Here is a 13,690-nt window from a genome sequence, read left to right on the forward strand (position 1 = left end):
AGTCCTGTGGGAACAAGGCATTTGTAATTTGGTGCTTGAGATTTTTAGGAAAGGGATGAATTTAATTGTTTCTGGAGGGGCTGATAGCCAGCACCTAGCACCTTTCTCTCTCCCTCTGACTATAGGCACTGGTTGGGTAGAAAGATGGACGAAAAGAGTGCTCCAAAGGAATGGAGATAAATGTCTTTATATTCAGCCTGACTAGAAGAAAGGGATTTCTTAGATCCAAAAGAGACCAGATCTTATCAGGCTATTGCTTTACATGTACCCCTGTCACAGTCGCATGGGGTGAGGGTGGGGGTAACATAGGTGACCATCTCCATTTTACACCTGGAGACATGCTGGGGAGAATTTTCTGCTCCAGAATTCTACCATAAGGATCTTACCCCTTTGGGAAAAGGTTTCATTTCTCTAGGAGACCAGTTTTAGAAATAAATAGCCATAGAACCATTTGAGTCCCTTATCAGTCATAAACATGAAGGAGCTTATTACATAGCAGGATTTCTTTTCAGTTTTACAGTTGGCTAGGATGTTGGGAAGGTAAGTTTTGGTAGAGAAATTGCAGAGGGACAGCTTCAGGACCTGAGTGTTTGCCCAAGGAAGGTGTCTCAGAGTGGGGGCCTGCCTAAGTGGTGCCCAGCAGAGCAAGGTGCTGAGGGAGAAGGTGGTGTCAGAGGTGCCAAGGCTCCACTGCAGCCTTAACTTTGCCATGCCCTGGAGCCCACCCACCCTTCAGAGAATGGCAAGGTCATGGAAGTCAGAATGGTTCAAGACAAAGAGGTTGGAGAGCCAGGAGCTCTCACCTTGTGACACCTCTTCTTCCAAGCATGAATCTTGGCTGAAAATGAAATAATCTCTAAAGCCCTTTTCAGCTCTAATACTGAATGTGATTCTAGAATACATCATTAAGTGAATCTCACTGGGCCTAAGTGGGTGGCTTAGAGCTAAGAGGCTCTTGACTGGAGAGTAAGCATAATCCAAGCCACTGATCACTCCCTCCATGTTATCCCTTCTCCTTTCCTTAATTCTCTTGATGACCAAGGGAGCTTTCAGCCTCTCTTCATCCATTTCTCTTTCTCCAATTTATAGGGGAGGCAGGAAAGAAGGGCCAGCAAAAGGGGAAGATGGTTGGGCAATGGCTGCTCATAGACCCTCTTTCTCAGTATCCTTGGGCAGAGGGAGTATGGATCAAAAATTGCTAAGGTGACTTAAGAGAGCTGAGAAGCGGCTGGGAGGCTGGAGTGACAACAAAGATAAAGGCTTCAGAGTGGGAGGGGGGCTGGCTGTTTAGGAAATGAGGTGATCATAGCTGGAACAGAGTTAGCCATCGGAGAGTAGAGAATATGGTGCTGAAGGTTAGTGGGGCCAGATCCTGTAAGGCGTGGTCCCTAGACCAGTAGCATCAGTGTCACCTGGGAATTTGCTAGAAAGGCAAGCGATCAGACTCTGAAGGTGGGGCCCAGTGGCTGGTGTTTTAACAAAGCCCTCAGTGTGAGTTTGAGAAGCACCTGCTAATGGAGGCCTCAAAAGCTATTTAGGGACTTTGGCTTTTATTCTGAGATGAGAAGCCATTGGAGGTTTTTAGGTAGGATAGCCACATGACCTGACTTAAAAAATATATATACATTCATGATCCCAGATAGTCATGAGACTGAGGCAGGAGGATCACAAGTTCAAGGGCAGCCTGGGCAACATAAGAAGACTCTTTATCAAAATAAAAAATAAAAAGGGCTGGAGGTATAGCTCAGTGGTAGAACAACCCTGAGTTCAATCCTCAGCATTGCAGAATATACATGCGTGCACACATGTACATACACACACACACACACACACACACACACACACACACACACACACTTATGCTTGGGCCTACATCTGGAGTTTCTGATTTTATCCATCTGAGATGTGGCCTGGATATTGGCACTTCTGAGGCTCTTCAAGTGTTTCTAATGTGCAGTCACCTGTGCGTCACTCTGACTTCTAGTAGAGCATAGACAGAAGAGATCAAGGGAGGAAGCAGGGAGAGGAGTCACAAGGCTGTCACTGTAACACAGGTGAGGAATGCAGGTGGCTTAACCCAGAGTGGCAGCAGTGCAGTGGTGAGTACTCAGTTTCTGGATATATTCTGAGGCAGAAAGAGAAACTTTCTTCAGATTTGCTAGTAGTTCAGATGCAGGTGTAAGAGAAAGTGGAAATTCAGAATGACTCCCAGGTGTTTACCTACTAAGGTGGGAGGACCAGGTTTCATCAGGGAGGGGAATCGGAATTTGATTTTAAACATGTAAAGTTTGAGATTCAGCTGCAGATTCCAAGAAGGCTGCGTTCAGGAGAGATGTAAGCCTTTGGTGATGGATGGTGTTTAAAGCCTTAAGGTGGGATGAGGTCACTTAGGAATTAAGTAAAGATAGAAGGAGAATTCCAAGGGAGCCCGTGGGTCATCTAATGCAAGGAAGAAGTAGATAGAGAAAAAAGAGTGAGTGGTACACCAGAAACCCAAGAGAAAAAGTGTTTCAGGAAGGAAGAAATTATCAGACACCAAAGCTGCTCACCAGTCAACTAAGATGAAGACTGAAAATCAATTACTAGACTCAGCAGCATGGGGATCTCAAGGATGAGAACAGAGGGATCCCAGAGGGACAAAAGTCCCTTTGCAGAATGGGAGGAGAGAAATTGGAGACAGGTAGGACAAACAATTCTTTTTAAAGGCTTTTATAATGTGAAAGAATTAGTATGTTTTTATTTTGGGGGGAGAGATCCTCTAACCCAGGGAAAAGTGAATGGATACATTAATAAGAGCAAACATGTATCAGCACTTTTTTATGCTCCTGGAATTGCATTTAATGTTGTATGTGAATTATTTTCCTCACATTTTCTCTTTACTGCAATCCTAGGAAAAGATTCTATTATTTCCAATTTATAGAGGAAGGAATCTGAGCTCTGAGAAAAGACCTCACATTCCAAAAGATGTATTGCCAATAAGACAGGAGGGAAGAGGTTCCACCCAGGAATGACCTTCAAAGCTAGAGGCCTTATGCCCAGCTTACACTGTCCAGTCCTTAGCCTTCCTGCATGTGGGATGCCCATTTAAATACTTGAATTTTTGTTGGGCAACTAGAAGTTACAAAATAACTCAAAATAGCACCAAAAAATCAACAATCAAACTGAAAATAATCATGAATACAAGACTGCTATAAAGTCTTCCAGAATTTAGAAAGGCTTCTACAATTATCTCACTCTTTACTCTGTCCTCCCTTCCAGGCCCCCACTCACGTTGCTGTTGCACAGACTTCTTTCCTGCTTGGAACATCCGGGATGCTCCCTGACTGTGCTCTGTTATGTACCCACAGGGAGCAATCTCACAGATTCTCTTGAACAACCCCCCTTCCTGTTCCTCACCAGCTCAGCCCTCTCTGTACCAGGCTGCTTGGTCTTTCACTGCAGTGTTCTCTGATAAGACACTACTGTACACGGTCAATATGCTGGTGGAAGAAAAAAAAATATAGTGTTTGTACTGGGTTGAAGAATGTCCCTCCAAACTTCATGTCTACCTGGAGCTGCAGCATGTGACCTTATTTAGAAGAAAATATGGTCTTTGCAGATGCAATTAGTTAGGACAAGGCCATATTGGATTGGTGTGGACCCTGTTCCAATGATGTGCGTCCTTCCTTAGAAGAGAAAACAGAGACACAGAGCCTTGGGGAGAGGCCACGTGAACATGGAAGCAGAGATTGGAGAGATGTAGTTCCATCCCAAGAAACATCAAGGATTGCTACAAAAAGACAAGGAAGGATCCTTCCCTCCGGCTTTCAGAGATAGCATGTCCTTGCCAACACCTTGATTTCAAACACTTAGTCTCCAGAAATATGAGAGAATAAATTTTTATTGTATTAAGCCACTACATTTGTGGTAATTTGTTACTATTAGCCAGGAAATGAACAGAATATCCACTGATTAGAACTTGGCAGTATATCTGAGAAGGACTGTGATATCCCCATGTGCATCAATTAGCTGCACTGGATTCACCATTAAGAACTCAGTGATGTGGACACGATGGCCTATGCTTGTAATCCTAGCGACTCGAGAGGCTGAGGCAGGAGGACCACAAGTTTGAAGCCATTCTCAGAAACTTAGTGAGGCCCTAAACAACTTAGTAGGATCCTGTTTCAATATATATATATAATTAAAAGGGCTGGGATGTAATTTGGTGGCAAAGCACCCTTGAGTTACATGCCCAGTACAATAAGAAAGAAAGAAAAAAAGAAAGAAAGAAAGGTAAACTCAATGAGGACAGCAATATGGTTCAATATTTTTCTAGCATGTGAAAAGCCCTGGGTTGGACACCCAGGACTATAAATAATAAATAAAATTTAAAAAAAGAGAACTTATTCAAGAGAGACCCCGAATGATTTATCTGGAAGGGCTTTTGGAGATAATGTCCTTCAGCAGGTTTTTTTTCTTTTTTTGAGGTACTGGAGCTAGAATCCAGGGGTGCTTTACCCTTGAGTTACATTTCCAGTCCTTTCTTTTTTATTTTGAGGCAGGGTCTCTCACTAAGTTGCTGAGGTTGGCCTTAAACTGTGATTTGATTCTTCTGCCTAAGCCTCCTGTTGCTGGGATTGCAGGTGTGTGCCTACATACCCAGCTAGCAGTTTTTTAAAAATCTTTTTTTCCTGTAAAATTATTTTTAATAAAGTCTTCAATCATCTTTAAATTTAGTCTTGATTCACTTACAGTGGATTTTTCCAAGATAGGAAATTGGTGACACTTCTGAGAGAGAACAATTGAAATCATGCAAGAAATTAAAGTCTCAGTAATACTTCTAATGCCATAGATGGATGCTACAGAACAGGCTCATAAAATCAGTGGTAGGATGGTGTTGACTCTAGATGGTGAGTCAAAGATGGAGATCTTAGTGTTATTGCTGAAGAAATAGTAAGTGTGGGCAAAAATTTACCAGTAAATGATCATTGCATCTTTATAATAAGGAGCAATCAGAAGTGGTGCCTAAAAACAAGTTGATAGTTAAATGAAGGGAATATACCCCTTTATTGTCCTAAATATTCTCGTAAAAATGCTTGTGATGCAATGCAAGCAGTTTATTTTAAAGATGGGAGAGTAAAGTCGAGGAAGAGCAATGTGCTGGTAAAAGTCACATGGCTATTTAATTGCAGCCTCCATATCTATTTAGCTCACATTGCAGCCTTATAATTTGGAATACTTCTTGGTCCCTAGCAGGTGCTCAGTAAATATTTGTTGAATGAATAAATGAATAGAATGCAAATGCTTGCTATCCAATTCAGTTTCCTTTAAATAATGTGCTCATGGCTTGCTAAGATTAAAACTAACATTACTTTGTTTAAGTTGGCAATTACTTTTCTCCAGATGCTTAAGTTAATGCCTCGTAGCTCTGGACTGGTTTCATATTGTTGAAATGTCAAGGCTTTTTGGAGATTTACTCAGAAAAAATTTCTAATATTGAAGCATAATGCTTTGCAGGTTTTCCTACCACCTAAAAGGACTTTCCTGTCCCATTGGACATTCCTCTTAAGTAAATAGGTGGGCTTTCAAAAAACAGTGCCATCTAAAATGTACTAATATTATAGCAAACCTTTGACTTTAGTTATATTTCCCCTCAGACCTTGGAGATAAATTCTTGACTGGTTGCTTACAAAGATAAAGGCAATGTGACTAATAGCCACCATTCATCAGACAACTGCAGTATGCCAGATATTCGTTAAGCACTTTGTTACATTTGTTACATTATCACCAATCTTCACAATAAAGATTAATGATATATTTCAGGATATTGATTATTTCTCTGCTGTCCAATAAGGCTGCCTCTAGTCATTGAAGTAGTTCTTTTTGTCTTTTTTTTTTTTTGTACCAGGGATTGAATCCAGGGGTGTTTAACCACTGAACCACATCTCCTGCCCTTTTTATTTATTTTGAGACATGGATCTTACTAAGTTGCTTAGAGTTTTGCTGGATTACAGGTGTGTGCCCCTGTGCCCAGCAAAGAAGTTCTTTTTGGAGGCTGACATTAACATTCCAGGTTTTAAAACTTCTAAGAACTTATCGATACAATCCTCATATGTGTTAAGACATGTTTAGAGATATATGTTATAGAAATGTTTATGAAAGCTTCTAAAATGTCCATCAACAAGGGCTAGTCAAAGGATACACTCCATTAATAGAAAGACAGAAAGCCACTCAAAGGAATAAGGCAGATCTATAAATACTGGTATGGAAAAATGTTCAAGATATAGGCTCTGAAAGCATGGTTTCCTTTGTGCAAAACATACAGAATTAAATAGAACAAAAATAGGAAGGGAGATGGGAAAGATGGTACAAAACTTGTGGAAAATAAAGACAATTTGGGGGACTATGTAGAGAAAGAAAGGAAAAGACAGGAAGAGAAAATTTCTTCAAGAATGTATAAAATACTGCTAATATACAGGGAGTATAAATGAGGATCAGGAAGTAGGAGGCAAAGAAAAGATTGTTTCTTTCTTAACCTACAGACCTCCTATAACTGTTCATATTTTAAACAATATGCATGTATTAAACTTATAATTTTAAACCAAGTTATTTAAAAATAATAAGAAAATAGAGGGCTTGTGACTTGTTATTAACACCCCTGGAGTCTACAAAGAGACCACAAAGAAACCATGAAAGCTTATTTCTGCATTGATGCTCAAATAGTAAGAAAAAGTTGGCTTTTAGCAGAATTTACATGGATACATGAAAGCTCTGGCTAATGTGCTCAGAATAGACTGGAGATAGTAGCACTGAACATATTCAGAAGCCGATAAAGATATTCCAGAGCACAAAATGTTGGGCAGATGGAGGCACAAGATGTTTCCCAAAATGTTACAAAGTCTCAAGAGGATACAGAAAAATACAATATTTAATAATATGAATTCTTAATTTAAAGGGGCCTCTTTTGCTCTTAAGGAAACATTCATTTTCATTTTTTTTCTCTTCCTTTAGTGGGCTAAGATATAAGCCATTAAATATAAAGCTAAAAAGTCACAGAATGATCCTAATATTTACTGATTTTTTTTTCAATACCAATTTAGCCTCATAGCAACCGGATGAGTTAGTGCTTTCACCATCAGGCAAACTGATATGCAAAGAAGTTAAGTAACTTGTTCAAGGTCATTGGTGATTAGGTGGTGGTGGGGTCTATCTTATAACCTCCTTCTTGCTACAATATATGCATCTCAGCATTCTAGAGAGGGGAGGGTTTCTTAGGCACTATCTTTGTCTATAGATTGTGGCCAAGGTGATTCTGGAACTTGGTGCTTGTGCTTCTGCCCTAACAGTCTTCTCGGTAGGCCCCGCACTTGTAGCAAGTGTCTCAGAGAATGTTGAGCTCAGCTAAATGGCAGCTCTTACACATGCAGAAATGTAATAGGTCCCCCAAAATAAGGTTCCTTTCTGAAACCTGTACTCTCTTTTCCTGAATATCAACTTTTTGATATTTGCATTTTTTCTATTCCCCTGGACATCACCTGTCAATTCCATAACTTGTGGAAGGCAGATTACCATGGTTCACTTACTTCAACTTTATCGAGACCCCAAATATGTGTAAAAGCAGGGTTTTATTGGTTGTTTTCTTCTGACACGTATATTTGAAGTGTAAAACTGATCACGTCACTTGCCTCTGTAAAACCATTTCATCTATTCTTAGAAAGAAGACAAATTCCTAGCCTGGGCTTGCAGGGGCTCTGCAATCCGGCCCTGGTTGACTCCGCAGCATCATCAGGAGCCGTGCTGTTCTCATTTGCTGTTCAAATGCACCTTGGCTCTCCTGGTCTTTGCATGTACATGTCCATCTGCCAGGAACATTCTCCTGCTGAGCAACAACTCCTCTGTAGAAATCGGCAAAAGGGCCATTTCTTTGCAGTGACCTTCCCTTGGGTAGATCTTTGAGACTCTCATCACATTTGTTCTTAATTTGTCATGACATGTGTTCCCCCAGAAAATTCTGGGCTCCAGGAAGGCAGGGACCACATCTATCTTGCTTTTCATTCTGAGTATAATACTCAGAGCTAGCTTAGTATGTGCTAAGTGACCTACAAATAGTTGTGGATTAAATAAATGAGAGAGAAAAACCTATATAATACACATAAGAGAACTCAGTAAACCCATAGTTCTACACATTTATAATTTTAGAGCGTACCACTATTTCATGTCCAAATTTAACACCATGTGCTTATGATGATGTTGCCAAGTTATTGATGAAAGGCTCTGTTCCTTGTACCATCAGAGAAAGTGGTGCTGAAATATATTTGAAAACTGTGTCCGTTAAAAAGTTTAAACTGAAAAAAAGTCTTATTACAATGGGAATATTAACTACATGAAAAAACAAATCACTTAGCAAAATATCTATCGATGCCAGAGAAATGGCTATTCTACTTTGATTTAATGTCAACTGCATTTATGAATTTCTATATTGCTGGGAGCCATCAGCCAAGTAGGTATGACAAATTCCTTGCCAGCTTACTCCCATGCTGTCTAGTGGAAGGACTTCTGAAAGGTGACCTTGCTCAAGGACCAGGGCAGGATCCGTGTTTAGGGTGTTCCCCCTTTAGAATAGGGCGGTTTAGCATAATAGGAGATTAGGGTGTTCCCCCTTTAGAATAGGGCAGTTTAGCATAATAGGAGATTAGGGTGTTCCCCCTTTAGAATAGGGCGTATCCTGCTGCTGAGTTCCTCTTGAGTGCTTAGGGTCAGACAGTATATTTTGGGAGACAGAAGCCCATGCGGAGTGGATTTGGGAGAGAGTGGATTTGGGCAGAGAACGTGGATTCCCCCAGAGCGTGTTTGTAGACGGCCGGTGTGAGTTCGGGAATAAAGAATTGCTGTTTGAATTTACAAGCTGTGTGGAGGCTCGTGATTTGTGCCCAGCCAGAGACTGCGGCACTATATTGCAAATGAGTGCATTTTATTTTCTCCTCTCTGACTTAGTCCTCAGGATGTTCGTGAGTAAGAAAATATTAGTTTGTCATTGCTACTTTCAGTTAACTCTCTGCTCATAGGGTCCCATATTTTTCTCATTGTAATTGGTAAAGTGTTCAACCTTCACATTTATCTCAACCACTTCCTTTTTATTCTGTAAGAGCCAAGTAGTGTATTACCTTCATATTCATCAGAGAAGGAGATAAACTGAGGCAAATATGCTAAATGACTTCCTTAAGCGCACACAATCAGGATTCACCCATCCATCTTTATCAGTGATGTTACAAATATTTAGTGATTGCCAATTTGTGGCAAGCTCTGTTTTAATTGCTGGTAACATAATGAGAAATAAGATGGACAAGGGCTCTGTTTCCATGCAGCTGATTTTCTAGATGAGGGAAATAGACAAATGGACAAGCTAACCAATAATTTTAAAAAATCAAGTAGTGATGGATATTATGATGAAATTAATTGAGACATGAAATACAGGGTTATTTAATCTTAACCCTAATTCCACTCCATTGTTGGGAGTAGCTACTTTAGTGTGGCCAACGAGGCCTCTCTGAAATGGTGACAATTGAGCTTAGCTGAATGCCAAGAAGCAGCCTGTGAAGGGAACCTCTGGGAGATCATTCCAGGCAGAGGTAAGAAGCAGGACCAAAGGTTTTGATGTGACAACAGACTTGGTGTGTTAGAGGAACAGCAATGCTCATGTGGCTGGGATGTGATAAGAGAGGTGGAGAGCAGTGATGGAAGATGTACTCAGACACAAAGGAAAGTGCCAGGGTCACATAGGGTCATCTGGGCCATGGCAAGGTGTCTGGATTTCTTTTAGAATTTTCTTCTTGAGAGACAATTTATCTTTTAAGAGGGTAATTTTCTCCTCGGTTCCACGGGATTAATAGCAGAAAGTAACACATGTGCTTTTTGCTTCTGAAAGTTCACTCTGCTGGCCATGTGGAGAATGAATGACCCGGGGACATAAGTGGAAGCAGGTGGTGGCCATCAGTGGTGGCCATCAGATAGTTAGTACCCGTGAGAGAAGAGGCTCTCTTGCACCAGGTGGTGTCTGTGGAAGCAAAGTAATTGATGGATTTGGTATATACATTTTTTAAGTGGATCAATAGAACTTAGTGACCTACTGGATGTTGGAATAAGGCAAGCACAGTTGAGGATGATGCAAGGTTTTGGCTTGAACGTGTGAGTCGAGCCATTCATTGAGAGGTGATGGCAGAGGAAGAAACTGTTTTTTTTTTTCTTTTTTTTTTTTTGGTTGTTTGTTTTCCGTTTTTTGTAATCAGGGAAAGGAATTAAAAAATTCCTGGATTTTTTTTTCCTTGCTTGCACAAAGGTCACTATTGAAGATTCCTGTTTCCCAATCAGATTAACATGCCTTCTCTGGGCATGTCTTACTCATCCTTCCATGTCTAGCTCAAATCTCACCCAGTCCACCTGTATTGTCCATTCTCTGCTTACACAAAATTCTTAATTTTTGAGATGTTTGGGCAACTGGAACTGCCAAGTAGGGAGATGTCAAACACTCAAGTCTAGAAGGGAGTATTTGGAGCTGGAAATAGAGACTTGAGAGTTACCCATGTGAAGATGGTTTTTAAAACTCTGGAAGTGGGTAATGTTATCAAGGAAATGAGTGTTAATGGAAGAAGGGTGGCCACACCTCCAAAGCCCTCATTCCTAATCCCAACGCAGACCAACAGACACAGTCACATATAACACAACAATTCTCTCCTCTGTTACACTAAGTGTAACAAACATTTATAATATCTTCTATATTTAAAGATGCTCCCCTAAGAAATCAAGGACACAAAGATAGGTGACTAATATAATTTGATGCCTCCTGAAGTTGCTCATAAACTGGGAAACAGAAGAGCAACTGTAATATAAAAGGTAGACTTAATTAATCAGAAGGGGGGAGATGCTGGGAGCCATCAGCCAAGTAGGTATGACAATCTCCTTGCCAGCTTACTCCCATGCTGTCTAGTGGAAGGACTTCTGAAAGGTGACCTTGCTCAAGGACCAGGGCGGTTTAGCATAATAGGAGATTAGGGTGTTCCCCCTTTAGAATAGGGCGTATCCTGCTGCTGAGTTCCTCTTGAGTTCTTAGGGTCAGACAGTATTTTTGGGAGACAGAAGTCCATGTGGAGTGGATTTGGGCAGAGAGTGGATTTGGGAGAAGTGGATTTGGGCAGAAAATGTGGATTCCCCCAGGACGTGTTTGTAGACGGCCGGTGTGAGTTCGGGAATAAAGAATTGCTGTTTGAATCTACAAGCTGTGTGGAGGCTCGTGATTTGTGCCCAGCCAGAGACTGCGGCAGTAGACCATGTTAAAATATTCCCAAGAGAGTCTGAAGGGGATCAGCATCATAAACTCTGGAAGAGAGGATGGGAGCAGTTCTTGGAGGGTCAAGAAACTGGATTTATTTTTTCCTTGCTTGCACAAAGGTCACTATTGAAGATTCCAGTCTCCCAATCAGATTAACATGCCTTCCCTGGGCATGTCTTACTCATCCTTCCATGTCTAGCTCAAATCTCACCCAGTCCACCTGTATTGTCCATTCTCTGCTTACACAATATTTTTTTTCAATCTTTCAGCGCTTTTGCCTTTATTATCTAGTGTGACTCTATTTAGCACTTATGATACATGGTCTCTTTCAGGTGGTTAATTACAAGAACATCTTATTTTTTCAACTGGTCTTTAGATTTCTTCTAAGCAGGATCTGTGACTTTAATCCATAGCCCCTGGCTCAGGGAAAGGAATACAGTAAGCCCTCAAGCAATGCCTGTTGTTTCAAGTATCACCTTTTCCAATCTCCAATCAGTTCAGGCTCCTTTGATCTAGGCTCTCATAGACCCTTCAGCCCTCTTCTGAGCTTTTAACTATACACTGTCTTTGTGACTATTTTAATTGGGTCTGTCTTCTCCCAGGCTCTAAGTTTCCAAAGAGCAGAGACCATCTCTGGTTTTGCTTGCAGTAGTGTTCCTGTTTGGGGTACAATATTGATTGAGAAAATGAATGAAAAGAGCCTCCCTTAGGTGTTCAAGGGGTCAAGAGGCTATGAGTGAAGTACCTCAGTAATGATCTGTTTGCTTGCGTTTCTTAAAGAGCAATGAAATCCACACTGCAAAACTACATCACATGGGGATTTCCTTTGGATAAACTTCCCTTCTGCATAGGGACAAAAAACATCCCAGAGGGTGACTCTTCTAGCCGAAGGAGGCCCCTTGAGGGCTGAAATGTCATCACTCAGGACACTTGAGTCCTCCCTTTCACACAGCTGAGTGGGAAGGCAAAGCAGAGTGTTCCCAACTGTCAAGAAGAACAAGCACACTGGCAGCAGACATGGATCCTCTAGGCAGATGGAGTGACCATGTGTATTTACATATATATATATATATATATATATATATATATATATATATATATAAACTTTTTTTCCTAATCAATAAGTTTCAGCAAAAACATGAAAACTCAAGAACACAATTGGAATTTAAGGGGCTTTGAAGGAGTTTATTTTCTTAAAGAATATTAGCATAATTGTTTTTTGATTGCAGGTGACTTCAGGAAAAACTCCCTTCAATATGTAAATCTCCTTTTCTAAATAAGGTTCTTCTAATATCTCTTTTTCTCTAAGAAATACTTTCCTGAAATCAGCCAAAATAAACAAACAAACAAACAAAAAAGTGAGATTTGAAGATTTCTACCCATTTTCCTGACTCTGCCTGGCTTTCTGTCTCCCTTATCCAGCACACAGGCCTATTTCTTGTATTTCCCCAACAGGCCAACCTGGCCATTTCTCTTTTCTCTGCCTGGGGTGACCCTTCTTTAAATTCTTGCATGTCGGACTCATCATTTGGGCCAGTGGCTCAATGTTCTTGTTGGAGAGGCTTTTCTGACCCAATTAAAGATATACTCTGTGCCCCTCTGCATTATGATGCAGTCTCTGTCTCATGAACAGCATGTGGCATATGGTGGGCGGTCAGTAAATATCTGTTTAAGAATAAATAGGGTAAGATAAGCCAATTATGCCCCAGCAGAATCCTGTAACTCATCCGTTGTGTAAGCCAGTGGAAAATTTGCAGATAATGTAAGCTATAGTTTGAGGATACAGCCTGAGATTTATTGCTTGATTCTCACTTTGTTCATGCATGTTATCATCCTCAAAGAACATGGCTACAATTTTATCCAGCACAGAATCATATTTTGCTCCTAAGATATGTGTGTGTGTGTGTGTGTGTGTGTGTGTGTGTGTGTGTGTGATGACCTCATTGCATACAATTCTGTTGACTACACCTTGTATTCTTTCCTCCTTTCTTAATAATGGAAACTCATTTAAGAACAATGTATCCAGTCAAAAATAACCACTAAGACCCTGTGCTTTTCTATACTCATTTCCTATTACAAACTTTCACACCTATGGGACTCTTGGCTGCCAAAGCTCATCATAAACTTTACATAGTAATTAACATGCTCTCTGAAACATGTTACTGAATCTTCTTATCTCTAAGCCTTTGCCCAGGCTCTTGCCTTTGCCAGGAATGCTATATTTCTAAAATAGGACACCACAGTGTCTGGGCTCAGGAAAGACAGCCTGTTATCTGTAAGGATTGTTGTGGGCAGGATGCTCATACCAGTATGGCTCGCAGACTAAAAATACACAGATGCTTAGTAAGTATGTTTAATATTGAAATGGATAGCTGTAGTGGGATC

The sequence above is a fragment of the Callospermophilus lateralis genome, unplaced genomic scaffold (assembly GCF_048772815.1).
Source record: "Callospermophilus lateralis isolate mCalLat2 unplaced genomic scaffold, mCalLat2.hap1 Scaffold_63, whole genome shotgun sequence".
In the NCBI taxonomy this organism is placed as follows: domain Eukaryota; kingdom Metazoa; phylum Chordata; class Mammalia; order Rodentia; family Sciuridae; genus Callospermophilus; species Callospermophilus lateralis.